This window comes from Ranitomeya variabilis, chromosome 2, assembly GCF_051348905.1.
Source record: "Ranitomeya variabilis isolate aRanVar5 chromosome 2, aRanVar5.hap1, whole genome shotgun sequence".
In the NCBI taxonomy this organism is placed as follows: Eukaryota; Metazoa; Chordata; class Amphibia; order Anura; family Dendrobatidae; genus Ranitomeya; species Ranitomeya variabilis.
The window spans coordinates 842,093,636-842,108,771 of NC_135233.1; the positions used below are offsets into that span (position 1 = coordinate 842,093,636).

At 46.9% G+C, this 15,136-nt stretch overlaps 1 long non-coding RNA gene across 1 annotated transcript in view; it reads right to left on the reverse strand.

Moving 5' to 3' along the window:
* Nucleotides 1-828: 828 nt before the first annotated feature.
* LOC143809965 (uncharacterized) overlaps nt 829-15,136 on the reverse strand; it is a 45,299-nt gene continuing 30,991 nt past the window's right edge. Inside the window, exon 3 of the long non-coding RNA XR_013222561.1 lies at nt 829-1,066. This is a non-coding gene — a long non-coding RNA (uncharacterized LOC143809965). The remainder of the gene's footprint in view (nt 1,067-15,136) is intronic.

Consider the following 15,136-nt stretch of genomic DNA (forward strand, 5'->3'; position numbering starts at 1 on the left):
CTGCCCATCCCAGCATTGCAGACACACTGCATGATGTGAGGGTGGACGTCACCTGCGGCTGAGAGGAGCTTCTGCGATGAGGTCAGCAGGGCAGGCGGCCGGGGCAGGAGGTCTCTTGCAGGGTCAGATCTTGCCTTGTGTCTGCAGTCGCTCTGAGGGAGGGTGAGATGAATTATTGCCCAGCTTGAACCTTGACACAGATCAGGTTGTGCTGTTAGTGGGAGTCATCGGCTCCAGCATTGCCCGATCTGTGTGTAAGATCAAGCTGCAGAAATCACTCACAGTCCCGCAGCAGACAGCTGTATACAGAATCATATGCTGACTGCTCCTGAGCCTGGCTCCAGGACATCATACACTGCATATAATATATAGAGCCTCCATATATTATATCATGTATGTCCTGTAGCTGGTCCAGGAGTGATCAGTGCATATACAGTGTACATAGTACATAAAGTGTACAGGAGAACATGTCACTCATCCTACACTATGTGTACAGGCATCTGATCTTATTTACAGGATAATGTGTGATGATATAAGATCTGATGTCTATATACATAGTGTAATATATAGCATGACATATAATCCTGTGTATAACATCCGATGTCTGTACATATAGTATAGCATATATCAGGGATATAATATGCTGTGTGAACAGACATTGGATGTTGTATGCAATCAAATAAATAAAGGGCTACAAGAGCCACAACCAGCTCTCCGATCACCACAGGTGCACGGAACTCCATTTATGACCAGGACGAGTAGTAGCAGAAGGTAGAGAAAAAAAAATGTTCCAGCTCCTTAAAATTTGTGATTCTTTATTTGTCCATTTAAAAGTTTCTTCATCTTAATAAATCCTTGCACAAACAGGAATGCATACTGGTGAAAAAGAAGATTTAATGCGACGCGTTTCGATCTGATACGATCTTAGTCATTGCATAGCTGTGTGTTGATTGTTCTTTTCTAATGTTCACAGGCCACTCACAAGAGCTATAATGGTCACCTGACTCTCCCGAAAGGTCCTGATCGGGATTTCTCCCTAAGACTACTCAGGTGACATATAATCCAACTGTTAAAAAAACACAGTGATAAATATTTTCATAACACCATTAAAAAAGAAGAACAAAAACAAGAGAGCTTTAACAATAATGATGCATTAGCAATAATGATACATTATTTCGTTTTTCCTATTGAGGCTACATGGATATCTGGTTTGTAAATTATAAATCCAGAATCCTTCTCTGGCAAGGAGGCGTCTTTTTATATCTCCTCCCCGCTGAGGAGTTTTTACCTGCTCTATGCCTTGAATTGACATCGAGGAGATATCACCTTCATGATGTGTAGAAAAGTGTTTGGCTACCGCCGAGACATTGCTACTAGTTGCATTACTAATGCCTATGTCTCTTAAATGTTCCGATGCTCTAGTTTTTAATTTTCTTGTTGTGCATCCTATATATGAGACATGGCATACTGTACAATCAATCTTATACACTACATTTTTGGTATGGCAATTAATAAACTCTTTGATATAATAAGTTTTTGATTCATCCGCATTTTTAAAGGTTTTACTATTCTTGGCAGATAAACAAGTGCTGCAAGCAGAAATGCCACATTTAAAAAATCCCTTACATTCCAGCCACGTTTTTGATATGGGCTTGGATGCAAATAAACATGGGTATATCATGCTCCCAATGGTTGGCGCTCTTCTAGCCACCACATTTATACCATCTTTTAATATCTTTGAGAGCGCATCATCCTCATATAATATGGGCAATCTCTTTTGAACTATGTTTTTTATATCTTTAAACTGGGAAATAAATTGAAAACATATGTATGGTTTTTTTTTTTCTCTTTTCTTTTTCCCGTTTATTTACTTTATCTGGCACCAAAAGGTTCTCTCTTAATTTATTATCCACTATTTTCTCTGATGCCCATGACGTCACCACGGAGAGAGGGGATCCGCCCACCAAGGACAGGAAACCTACAGATAAAAAGGCGGTACCTCTCTCCCGCATCAGTTGGTTTCCTGTCCTTGATGTAAGACCTACAGACTCCTGCAGTCCAATGGGCTCAACTACATTCAAGGGACCTTCAATGGCAAATTTTGTCAGAAGAAGTCTCTCTAAAAGGGAATTTAGAAAGTCGGTTCAGTTTATCTCCAAACACGATTCTGTCACTAGATTGGTGGACATCGCAAAACAATCTTTCTCGAGAAGTCCCGTGGGTAACTCTGGTCTCAGAAATAGTAACAACAGACGCGAGCCCCAGCAGGTGGGGGGCACACCTGAATGACCTGTTAGCTCAGGGAGCTTGGCCACAATATCGAAAAAAGTATCCTCCAACATGAAGGAACTGCTGGCAGTCAAGTTTGCACTATTGGAGTTCCTGGGTCCCCTTCAGTCCCACCATGTCAGAATTATGTGGGACAACAGAGTAGTGATAGCGTATCTAAATCACCAAGGGGGTACCCGTTCACAGAGTCTGATGGAGGTAACCAAATCGATCTTCCATATAGCCGAGGGCAACCTTCAATCTTTATCAGGCCTTCATATAAAGGGGGTGGACAACTACAAAGTGGATTTCCTGAGTTGTTCCCGCCTGAAGCAAGGGGAATGGGAGTTACATCAATCAGTGTTCACCCAGATCTCAGAAAAATGGGGGGTTCCAAACATAGACATTTTTGCTAACAATCTGAACAAAAAAGTGGACACCTTTTGCTCAATAACGCCATTGGAGAGCCCTGTTTCACTAGATGCGTTCCTGATTCCCTGGCATCACCAACTAGCATATGCCTTTCCCCCAATTGCTCTGATTCCGGCAGTGCTGAGGAAGATTCGGGAGGACGGTGCTCACGTAGTCTTAATAGCCCCGTTCTGGCCGAGGAGGCCTTGGTTTTCTTGGATGATGAGAATGTCCATCTCCGACCCATGGGTACTACCGGACCTTCCAAACCTCCTCTCCCAGGGCCCAGTTCATTATCTGCAGGTTGCAAGTTTACACTTGACAGCCTGGCATTTGAAAGGGAGCTATTAGGAAACAGAGGGTTTTCTCCCGGGCTGGTATCTACACTACTACAAAGTAGGAAACCCGTTACAACCAAACAATACGGGAAAATATGGAAAAAATTCCATCCTCAGGCGCCAAAATAGAGGAGGGTGTCCCTCTTAAAGCCATACTAGAATTCCTGCAAAATGGATTAGAGATTGGTCTGGCCACAAGTACCCTGAAAGTCCGTGTAGCAGCTTTAGGTGCTTTATTCAACTATGATTTGGCGGGGAATCGGTGGATTTCCAGGTTCATCAAAGCAGCCGGTAGATCAAGACCTCTCCCTGTAAAAATTGCCCCTCAGTGGGATTTAAATTTGGTCCTTAAAGCATTGACTAAACCTCCCTTTGAACCCTTAGCGGATGTCCCATTAAAAATCTTATCCCTTAAAACTTCCCTGCTTGTCGCTCTCACCTCTGCACGTAGAGTTAATGACATACCGGCTCTATCCGCTAACCCCCCTTTCACTCAATTTCTGAATGATAGGGTCGTTCTAAAAACTGATCTGGCGTATCTCCCAAAAGTAGCATCCCGATTCCATAGGACACAAGAGATATCTCTTCCCTCCTTTTTGTCCTAACCCTAAAAAAAAGGAGGAAGAGTCCTTACATACATTGGATGTTAGGAGATGCCTGATGCATTACATAGAAGCCACCAGAGAGAGTAGGGAGGATGGCTCTCTTTTTGTGTGCTTTCAGGGTCCCCGGAAGGGGAAGAAAGCCTCCAAGGGCACTCTGGCAAGATGGGTCACGGATGCCATCAACCTGTCATACTCATCAATTGGGGTACCCGTCCTGGGAAATATCAAGGTGCACTCAACAAGATGACCTCTTGGGCGGAGAAGGCCGGAGTTTCAATTGATCAGATATGTAGAGCTGCTACCTGGTCTTCACCATCCACATTCTATAAGCACTATAGATTGGACCTTATTTCCTCTTTGGACCTTACCTTTGGTAAAAGGGTTCTGGAAGCGGTGGTCCCTCCCTAATGTACAATCTCTGCAATTCTCTCCGTGGTGCCGTCATGGGCGTCAGAGAAAAATATAGTTCTTACCGATAACGGTATTTCTCTGAGCCCATGACGGCACCCATACATTCTGTAAAAATCAGACTGCACTCAGATGTCATCCGAGTGCAGTCCTATTGTGAGATCTTTTGGAATACCTGGGGTGGACCCGCAGATCCACGACAACGAACCTCCCAAGGGTGAGCTGACCAGGTAGACCACCCCCTATACAGGGAGCGTTAGGGGCAGACCCAAGGGAGACTATTGCCGCAGAAGCTGGAACCCGGAGACAGGTAGTAGGAGGTACAAAATAGAGAAGCTAGGCATAGGACGGACAGAGCGGGGTAAAATGAGGTACAGTTAGGTAAGAGCTGGGTACAGGCGAGACCAAAGGAGCACTGCGAAGGGGAAGACACAAAGGAAGCAGGAAAAGACAGAGACACCAGACTAACAGGGTACGGGGAGGACACTGGGAGGGCCGGACTGGATGAGGAGACAAGGAAGCCTGGAAGAGACAGAGAAGCTGAACTGGCTGGACAGAGTGGAGACTCAAAACAGGCAGTGCAAAGACAAAGGTGGACCTGAGTCACAGAAGCCCAAATGACAGACAGGCAAGGAGCAGAGGAAGGAATCGCCCTATATACATGGAGTGCTGGAGGACCTATGGGTCACGGTCCTCCAGGATCACAGAGAGGAGACACAGAGCGCCTGCAAATCAGAAAGAGGAAGTGCGGGAGTGCGCGGTGCGACGGCGCAACTGACGAGAACCAGGGAGTGGAGAAGAATGAAGGAGAGGACGCGCGCCCGCAGGAGGAACGCGCCGCAGTGGGTAAGTATGAGCAGAAGGAGTGGCCGTGACAGTACCCCTCCCCTTACTCCCCTCCTTTCTAAGACCAGACAGAAACCTGGATAAAATCTGAGGAGCTTGTATGTTCTCACGGGGCTCCCAAGACCTCTGTTCGGGGCCAAAACCCTTCCAATCAACCAAAAAGAGAGTTTTACCTCGAGACTTTTTCATGGCAAGAATGTCCTTAACCTCAAAGACATTTGGGTCGGAGACAGGTAAAGGAGTTTGAGCAGGAGAAACATGGAACTGATTGAAAACGACAGATTTTAGAAGGGAGACATGAAAAGAGTTGGGAATGCGAAGTGAGGTAGGCAATTTCAATTTGTAGGCAACATCATTGATATGTGACAAAACCTCGAAAGGTCCTATGTAGCATAGACCCAGTTTATACGAGGGGATTTTGTGACGAATAAACTTGGAAGACAACCACCCCTTATCACCAGGCTGAAATAACGGAGTATCCAGGCGTCTCTTATCAGCATATCTCTTAGTCCTGGCCTGTGCCTATCCTAACGTGATTTTGGTCTCCTGCCAGACCCTGGAGAACTCCTCGGACAGAAGATCGGCCGCCGGCACACCTGAGACAGGAAGTACCGGCAGAGGAATACCAGGATGTTGCCCGTAGATGATAAAGAAGGGAGACTTGGAAGAAGAAACATTGATATGGTTATTGTATGCGAACTCGGCCCATGGAAGCAAATCAGACCAGTCACTTTGATGACCGTTGGAAAAATGACGAAGATAAGTCATTAGAATTTGGTTTGTGTGCTCTGCTTGTCCATTGGTCTGTGGATGGTAAGCTGTAGAGAAATCTAGAGTAACGTTCATTAGTTTGGAAAGAGCCCGCCAAAATCGAGAGGTGAACTGGACTCCTCTATCGGAGACAATGTGTAGCGGGAAACCGTGAATCCGGAAGATATGAGTAATGAAGATTCTTGCCAATTCTGGAGCAGAAGGTAAGCCTGGCAAAGGAACGAAATGAGCCATCTTGGAAAATCGATCTATGACCACAAATATGACTGTATGACCAGAAGACCGGGGTAAATCGGTAATGAAATCCATTGCAATATGTTGCCATGGAGCCGAAGGAACTGGAAGCGGATGCAGGAGACTGGAGGGCAGACGTCTAGGAACCTTTTTCCTTGCACACGAAGGACATGCAGCGACAAAACCTTGGACATCCAGAAGAAGAGATGGCCACCAATAGTGGCGCGAAATGAGAGCAAGTGTCTTCTTATATCCCACATGGCCTGCCAGTTTAGAGGCATGACCCCAACGAAGAATTTGAGTCCTCTCGTTCTCCTGGACAAAGGTCTTACCAGGGGGCAAGGAAGACATGCTAACCGGAGCCACAAGAATTATTTTGCTTGGATCCACGATGTGTGAAGGCTCCTCTTCCACATCAGATGCGAGAAAAGATCTGGATAAAGCATCAGCCTTGAGGTTCTTGTCGCCGGGATGGAAATGTAATTCAAAGTCAAAGCGGGCAAAGAATAACGACCATCTGGCTTGTCGGGGGTTAAGTCTTTGCGCTGAGTGGATATACTCCAGATTCTTGTGGTCAGTATAGAACTTGAAAGGATGAACAGCTCCTCCTAACAGATACCGCCACTCCTCCAACGCCAACTTGATGGCCAATAGTTCCTTGTCGACAATGGTGTAATTTCTTTCAGAGACGGAGAAGATCTTGGAAAAGAAACCACAGGTAGCCAGTTGTCCGGAAGAAGATCTCTGGGAAAGTACTGAGCCGGCGCCGATGGCAGAGGCCAGTGCAGCGCCCCAGAGTCCTGGTCGTTGCAGTACTGGTGCTCCGCCGCTATAGGGGGCTATGGTACGTCTGATGGCACTGAAGGAGTTCATCTGACCAGGTATCACAGACACCAATACATTTCACAGTCTGGCCTCCAGGGGGAGCTAAGGGCACTATGCATTAGGCCACTCCTCACAGTCTGGTAAAACTGGGGGTTGGATAGGAAGTTAGTTCAGAAAGCTGACTGGGTTGGAACCAGGCAACACCTTGTGGCAGAGGGTGTTGTAGGGGAAGATTCAGAGGGGTCCCTGTCAGAGGTGGGATCCTGACAGAGGCCTAGCAAACAGAGAGAACGTTACGGGACCGCGCCTGCACCTGATCGCGGCGGTACCCTAAGAAAGGACAAGAAGCGAGGTATATTGTGCTGAGTGAGAAACGAGATCAACGCAACAAGGAGAAATACCAGTGGGAGTCATGCTGTAAGAACGAGGCAACATCCTACTGAGGCGCGTAGCCGGTGGCCGGAACGCCGAGGAAGTATCAGGCTCCAAGCAATACTTCAAACCTACGGCAGGACAGTCAGCTATAGGCGGGCTGTCTCACACCAATCACCTATGAAGACATGGGGGGCACACTAGGAGAAGGGCGACACTAGGGTCCAGGAAGAGCTCCGAGCCTACTCGTCATACGGGTGCGTCCTAGCCATATCATCTGGGGGACGAAGAAGAACATCAGAATCTAGTTGTGAGGGAACACGAGAAACAGACACAACAGTTGTGGGGACTATCCCGTAAGCACAGCAGGGGAGGACCACAACACACAAGCGCTAGAAGGTAGGCACAGATTTCCACCTGCAAAGGGAGCTCTGGATGTGCCATCGGACCGGCCGGACTTGCGCAGCCTGGTTAACCGTATTCCGGACTGAGGACCCTGAAGCCTTCAGTAAAGAGGTAAAGAGACTGCAACCTGGTGTCCTCGTTATTTACTGTGACCGGCACTGCACCGCACTACCACCATCATCTACACCCTATTATTTGGGCGCCCCTCAGCAGGGTCACGGACCGGGCCTAGCCACCGTGACAACCCCAGAACAGAGACTCAGAGGCCCGGTACCGGGTACCCCTCGGCCCTGCGGCAGTGGGGGCGCTGCACATCTACTTCTAAAATGAAGGGCTTATTGATCTCAGGTCAACGGAGTACTGGTGCCGAGGCAAAGGCTTGTTATAGAGAGCGAAAAGCATCTTCAGCCTCCGAAGACCAAACGTGAGGGTTAGATCCTTTACGAGTCAAGGCTGAAATTGAGGCGACCAGAGAGGAAAAATGTGGGATAAACTGCCGATAATAATTTGTGAATCCGAGAAAGCATTGAATTGCCTTTACTCCCTGCAGACGCGGCCAGTTAAGCACAGCAGACACTTTATCCGGGTCCATTCGCAAAACAGAATCAGAAATGACATAGCCAAGAAACGGGAGCGAAGTTTATTCAAAAACGCACTTTTCGAGTTTGGCGTAAAGATGGTTTTCTCTTAGTCGAGACAGAACTTGGCGGACGTGTCTTCTGTGGGAAGCTAGATCCGAAGAAAACACAAGAATGTTTTCCAAATATACCACTACACTGGAGTAGAGTAAGTCCCGGAAAACATCAATCACAAACTCCTGAAACACCGCTGGAGCATTACACAGGCCGAAAGGCATGACTAAATATTCATAGTGGCCATCTCGGGTGTTGAAGGCGGTTTTCCATTCGTCACCAGAGCGAATACGGATGAGGTTGTAGGCTCCACGAAGATCCAGTTTCGTAAAAATACATGCTCCCCTAAGACGATCAAACAACTCAGGAATGAGTGGAAGAGGATACTTGTTCTTGATCGTGAGGTTGTTGAGACCACGGTAGTCTATACAAGGACGGAGGGTTCCATCCTTCTTCTTAACGAAGAAAAAACCTGCGCCTGCTGGAGAGGAAGATTTGCAGATAAAGCCTTTAGCTAGATTCTCCTGAACATATTCAGACATGGCTTGTGTCTCGGTAGGAGACAACGGGTAGATTCGACCTCGAGGCGGAGTAGAGCCTGGTACAAGATCAATTGGGCAGTCGTGTGGTCGATGCGGAGGCAAGGTCTCTGCTTCTTTCTTATTGAAGACATCCAAAAAAGCCTGATACGAGGATGGTAAATTTGAGGACTCAGAAATAAGACGAGATGGTTTTCTTGGCTGAACCGGAAGAAGACAGTTTTTCTGACAGAAGAGACCCCAATGCAGGATTTCACCTGATCACCAGTCAAGAGTAGGCTCATGAATCCTCAACCAAGGAAGACCAAGCAAAATAGTATGAGAGAAGGAAGGCAGCACATAGAAGGCGATCTTTTCCCGGTGCAGAATTCCAATTTGAAGCTCCAATTCTTCGGTAACCAAGGTAACGGACTCCCGCAGAGGTTGACCGTCGACCGACGCAATCTGTCGAGGAGTCTCCAGGGATCTGACCGGAATCCGCAATCTCCTAACAGCCTCGAGATGGATTAAATTCCCAGCAGCCCCAGAATCTATGTAGGCGAAATCAGAAAAACGCTTATTACCCAAATGCAAAAGAACAGAAAGAGTAAGGGTTTGAGAGGGTTCAGAGATACCTAGGGAGACCTCTCTTACCTGCCCTAGGTGGATGCATTTCCCGGCCTGACTGGACAAGAACGCAAAAGATGTGATGCACTGCCGCAATAGAAGCAAAGACCTTGGGTCAGCCTTTCCTTCCGACGCTGGTCTACAGGTTTTAGGCGATCCACCTGCATAGGTTCTGGAGCAGTACTAGCAGAAGTCAAATATGAACGAGGACGGGAAGAACTAGGAATAGCCGGAAGAAGACAAGGAGACCTTCTCTCTCTAGCGGTTTCCCGAGAACGTTCTTGAAAACGTAAATCGATGTGGGTCGCCAAAGAAATAAGATCCTCCAGGGAGGTCAGAGTATTCCGACCCGCTAACTCGTCCTTGATCCGAGAATAAATCCCCGCCAGAAAGCTCCTACCAGAGCCTCATTATTCCATCCTAATTCGGATGAAAGAGTGCGAAACCGGATGGGGTATTGACCCACCGAAAGCGTACCTTGATGGAGGTTAAAAAGGGACTCGGTGGTTGAGGCCAAACGACCCGGTTCGTCAAATACCTTGCGGAAAGTATCAAGAACGATGGAAAGTTGAGAAACGAGAGGATCATCCCGCTCCCAGAGAGGATTAACCCATGCCAAAGCCTCACCCTCCAGGTGTGAAATTACAAAGGCTACTTTAGCACGGTCAGTGGGATACTGCAAGGGAAGTAACTCAAAGTTGAGCTGGCATTGGTTTAGAAACCCTCTACACAATTTGGGATCCCCACTATAGTGAGGAGGTTTAGCCAGACAAGGAGGTGGGTGAGGGACCGAGGCCAGGGGGAAACGGGAGCAGAAGCTTGAAGAGCACGAAGGCGATCATCCACTGAAGCCATAAAATTAAGTATATGGGCTTGAGTATCTCACTGTTGAGCTAGCTCCTGTTGGAGAGTAGCCAGCTGTGAAGCACTACCGGGATCAGAAGCCTGTAGCACGGAGAGACGAGACTCCATGGACTTCAAAAAGGACATAATCCTGGACTGGTTTTCCTGTAGGAACAATAACTCCTTCTGAGTTGGAGTCGAGGTCCCAGCGGGGTCCATGGCCTGTCTGTACTGTAAAAGTCAGACTGCACTCAGATGTCATCTGAGTGCAGTCCTATTGTGAGATCTTTTGGAATACCTGGGGTGGACCCGCAGATCCACGACAACGAACCTCCCAAGGGTGAGCTGACCAGGTAGACCACCCCCTATACAGGGAGCGTTAGGGGCAGACCCAAGGGAGACTATTGCCGCAGAAGCTGGAACCCGGAGACAGGTAGTAGGAGGTACAAAATAGAGAAGCTAGGCGTAGGACGGACAGAGCAGGGTAAAATGAGGTACAGTTAGGTAAGAGCTGGGTACAGGCGAGACCAAAGGAGCACTGCGAAGGGGAAGACACAAAGGAAGCAGGACAGGACAGAGACACCAGACTAACAGAGTACGGGGAGGACACTGGGAGGGCTGGACTGGATGAGGAGACAAGGAAGCCTGGGAGAGAGAGAGAAGCTGAACTGGCTGGACAGCGTGGAGACTCAAAACAGGCAGTGCAAAGACAAAGGTGGACCTGAGTCACAGAAGCACAAATGACAGACAGGCAAGGAGCAGAGGAAGGAATCGCCCTATATACATGGAGTGCTGGAGGACCTCTGGGTCACGGTCCTCCAGGATCACAGAGAGGAGACACAGAGCGCCTGCAAATCAGAAAGAGGAAGTGCTGGAGTGGGCGCTGCGCACGCGCACCCGACAAGAACCAGGGAGTTACATAGTTACATAGTTATTAAGGTTGAAGGAAGACTGTAAGTCCATCTAGTTCAACCCATAGCCTAACCTAACATGCCCTAACATGTTGATCCAGAGGAAGGCAAAAAAAAACCATGTGGCAAAGAGTAACTCCACCATGGGGAAAAAAATTCCTTCCCGACTCCACATACGGCCATCAGACTAGTTCCCTGGATCAACGCCTTATCAAGGAATCTAGTGTATATACCCTGTAACATTATACTTTTCCAGAAAGGTATCCAGTTCCCTCTTAAATTTAATTAATGAATCACTCATTACAACATCATACGGCAGAGAGTTCCATAGTCTCACTGCTCTTACAGTAAAGAATCCGCGTCTGTTATTATGCTTAAACCTTCTTTCCTCCAGACGTAGAGGATGCCCCCTTGTCCCTGTCACCGGTCTATGATTAAAAAGATCATCAGAAAGGTCTTTGTACTGTCCCCTCATATGTTTATACATTAAAATAAGATCACCCCTTAGTCTTCCTTTTTCCAAACTAAATAGCCCCAAGTGTAATAACCTATCTTGGTATTGCAGACCCCCCAGTCCTCTAATAACCTTGGTCGCTCTTCTCTGCACCCGTTCTAGTTCAGCTATGTCTTTCTTATACACCGGAGACCAGAACTGTGCACAGTATTCTAAGTGTGGTCGAACTATGGAGTGGAGAAGAATGAAGGAGAGGACGCACGCCCACAGCAGCGGGTAAGTATGAGCAGAAGGAGTGGCCGTGACACATTCCCTCCCTTCACTTATGGGTGTGCACATTAATATAGTGCCTTATGCTATTGGTCTGATAAGGCCACGCGGTATCTCAGTTAAGTTTTCAAGTAATGTTAAAATCAAGACTCTATTCCTTAAGGCTGAGTCACACATAACGATATCGTTAACGATATCGTTGCAACGTCACGCTTTTGGTGACGTAGCAACGATCCCGCTAACGATCTCGTTATGTGTGACAGCGACCAACGATCAGGCCCCTGCTGAGAGATCGTTGGTCGTTGGGGAATGATCAGGACCATTTTTTGGTCGCTGATCACCCGCTGTCATCACTGGATCGGCGTGGGTGACGCCGATCCAGTGATGTGTTCACTTGTAACCAGGGTAAATTTTGGGTTACTAAGCGCAGGGCCGCGCTTAGTAACCCGATATTTACCCTGGTTACCATTGTAAAAGTTAAAAAAAAAACAGTACATACTCACATTCTGATGTCTGTCACGTCCCCCGTCCGTCCACAGGGTTAAAACTGCTTTCGGCAGGAGCGCTGCTAATGCACGCGCTGCTGCCGAGAGCTTCCCTGCACTGACTGTGTCAGCACCGGCCGTAAAGCAGAGCACAGCGGTGACATCACCGCTGTTACTGCCGGCACTGACACATTCAGTGCAGGGAAGCTCTTACTAAGCATGGCCCTGCACTTAGTAACCCGATGTTTACCCTGGTTACCCGGGTGCTGCAGGGGGACTTCGGCATCGTTGAAGACAGTTTCAACGATGCCAAAGTCATTCCCCTGATCGTTGGTCGCTGGAGAGAGCTGTCTGTGTGACAGCTCCCCAGCGACCACACAACGACTTACCAACGATCACGGCCAGGTCGTATCGATGGTCGTGATCGTTGGTAAGTCGTTTAGTGTAACGGTACCTTAAGTCTCCCATCGTTCTCTAGTAAACAACTGATGTGAGAGAGAGGTACCGCCTTTTTATCTTTAGGTTTCCTGTCCTTGGTGGGCGGATCCTCTCTCTCCGTGGTGCCGTCATGGGCTCAGAGAAATACCGATATCGGTAAGAACTATATTTTTTTGTGTCCTTTTTAAAGTCCAATTCGGATAATCATGTTTTTTAATTTCCTATTTAAATCCTCAAATTCTTAATTTCTTTCTGCCTCCCTACTGCAATTTCTCTTTAACCTTGTATATTCCCCTACCGGTATAGATTTCATTGTGTGCTTGGGGTGACTACTTTTTGCATGTAGGACAGTATTCCCACTCAAGGGTTTAATATGCATTTTATTCACTATAGTCTGATCTACTACCCCAATTAGCTCCAAATCCAAAAATGATATTTGATGATTATCCTGTTTATAGGTAAATCTGATGCCATACTCATTAGTATAAATGTAATTGATGAAATCCGGTACGGCAGACACATCGCCCCCCCAAATAATTAAGGTGTCGTCAATGTATCTGCCATACCAGACCAAACAATCTGCAAATGGATTGCCAGCAGAATAAATAAATTTGTGTTCCCAATAAGTCATGGTTAAATTAGCTAAAGATGGGGAGTATTTAGCTCCCATAGGAACACCTGTCTTTTGTTTGTACAACACATTGTCAAAAGAGAAAATATTATGTTTCAACAGAAAGAAAGTTACTTGTAATACAAAGTCAATAAGATCCTGTGTGTATTGGCTATAATTCTCCAGATGTAAAGTAAAGCTTTCATAGCTAAATCATGTGGTATGCACGTATATAACGATATCACATAACCACGAGAAGTCCTTTTGCCAAATTTTACTGGAGAAAGTTTTTAAAACCTCTCGAGTCTTTAATATATCCAGGTAATTTAACTACCAGGGGCTGCAGAATTGAGTCCACTCACTCACATAGATGCTCATTCATCAATCCCATGCACGATACAATCGGTCTCATTACCGGCAGTCCATCTCCTTTATGTACTTTGGGTAGTCCATACAGTATCGGTAATTTTGGATGCGGGACATACAGATAGTCAGCCTGTTTTTTTTTATTAAGGACACCCAAGGTTAAATCCTCATTTATGATGATATTAATTTCTTCATTATATTTTCTTGAGGGATTGCTACTTAGTTTTTCATAAGTTTCTTCATCTTTTAGCACATCCAAAATTTTGTCTCTATAATCATTTGTGTTCAGGATAACTATCATGCCCCCCTTGTCACTCTTTTTAATTATTATCATTATTATTATTTATTGTTATAGCACCATTTATTCCATGGCGCTTTACATGTGAGGAGGGCTATACATAATAAAAACAAGTACAATAGTCTTAAACAATACAAGTCATAACTGGTACAGGAGGAGAGAGGACCCTGCCCGCGAAGGCTCACAATGTACAAGGGATGGGTGAGAATACAGTAGGTGAGGATAGAGCTGGTCATGCGGCGGTTTGGTTGATCGGTGGTTACTGCAGGTTATAGGCTTGTCGGAAGAGGTGGGTCTTCAGTAGTGTTGAGCGATACCGTCCGATACTTGAAAGTATCGGTATCGGAAAGTATCGGCCGATACCGGCAAAGTATCGGATCTAATCCAATACCGATACCCGATACCAATACAAGTCAATGGGACTCAAGTATCGGACGGTATCCCTGATGGTTCCTAGGGTCTGAAGGAGAGGAAACTCTCCTTCAGGCCCTGGGATCCATATTAATGTGTAAAATAAAGAATTAAAATAAAAAATATTGATATACTCACCTCTCCGACGCAGCCTCCACCTTACCGAGGGAACCGGCAGCCTTCTTTGCTTAAAATGCGCGCGTTTACTGCCTTCCGTGACGTCACGGCTTCTGATTGGTCGCGTGCCGCCCATGTGACCGTGATGCGACCAATCACAAGCCGTGACGTAATTTTCAGGTCCTGAATGCCTAGAATTAGGCATTCAGGACCTGAAAATTACGTCATGGCTTGTTGTGATTGGTCGCGTCGCGGTCACATGGGCGGCACGCGACCAATCACAAGCCGTGACGTAATTTTCAGGTCCTGAATGCCTAGAATTAGGCATTCAGGACCTGAAAATTACGTCACAGCTTGTTGTGATTGGTCGCTTCGCGGTCACATGGGCGGCACGCGACCAATCACAAGCCGTGACGTAATTTTCAGGTCCTGAATGCCTAGAATTAGGCATTCAGAACCTGAAAATTACGTCACGGCTTGTTGTGATTGGTCGCTTCGCGGTCACATGGGCGGCACGCGACCAATCACAAGCCGTGACGTAATTTTCAGGTCCTGAATGCCTAGAATTAGGCATTCAGAACCTGAAAATTACGTCACGGCTTGTGATTGGTCGCGTCGCGGTCACATGGGCGGCACGCGACCAATCAGAAGCCGTGACGTCACGGAAGGCAGT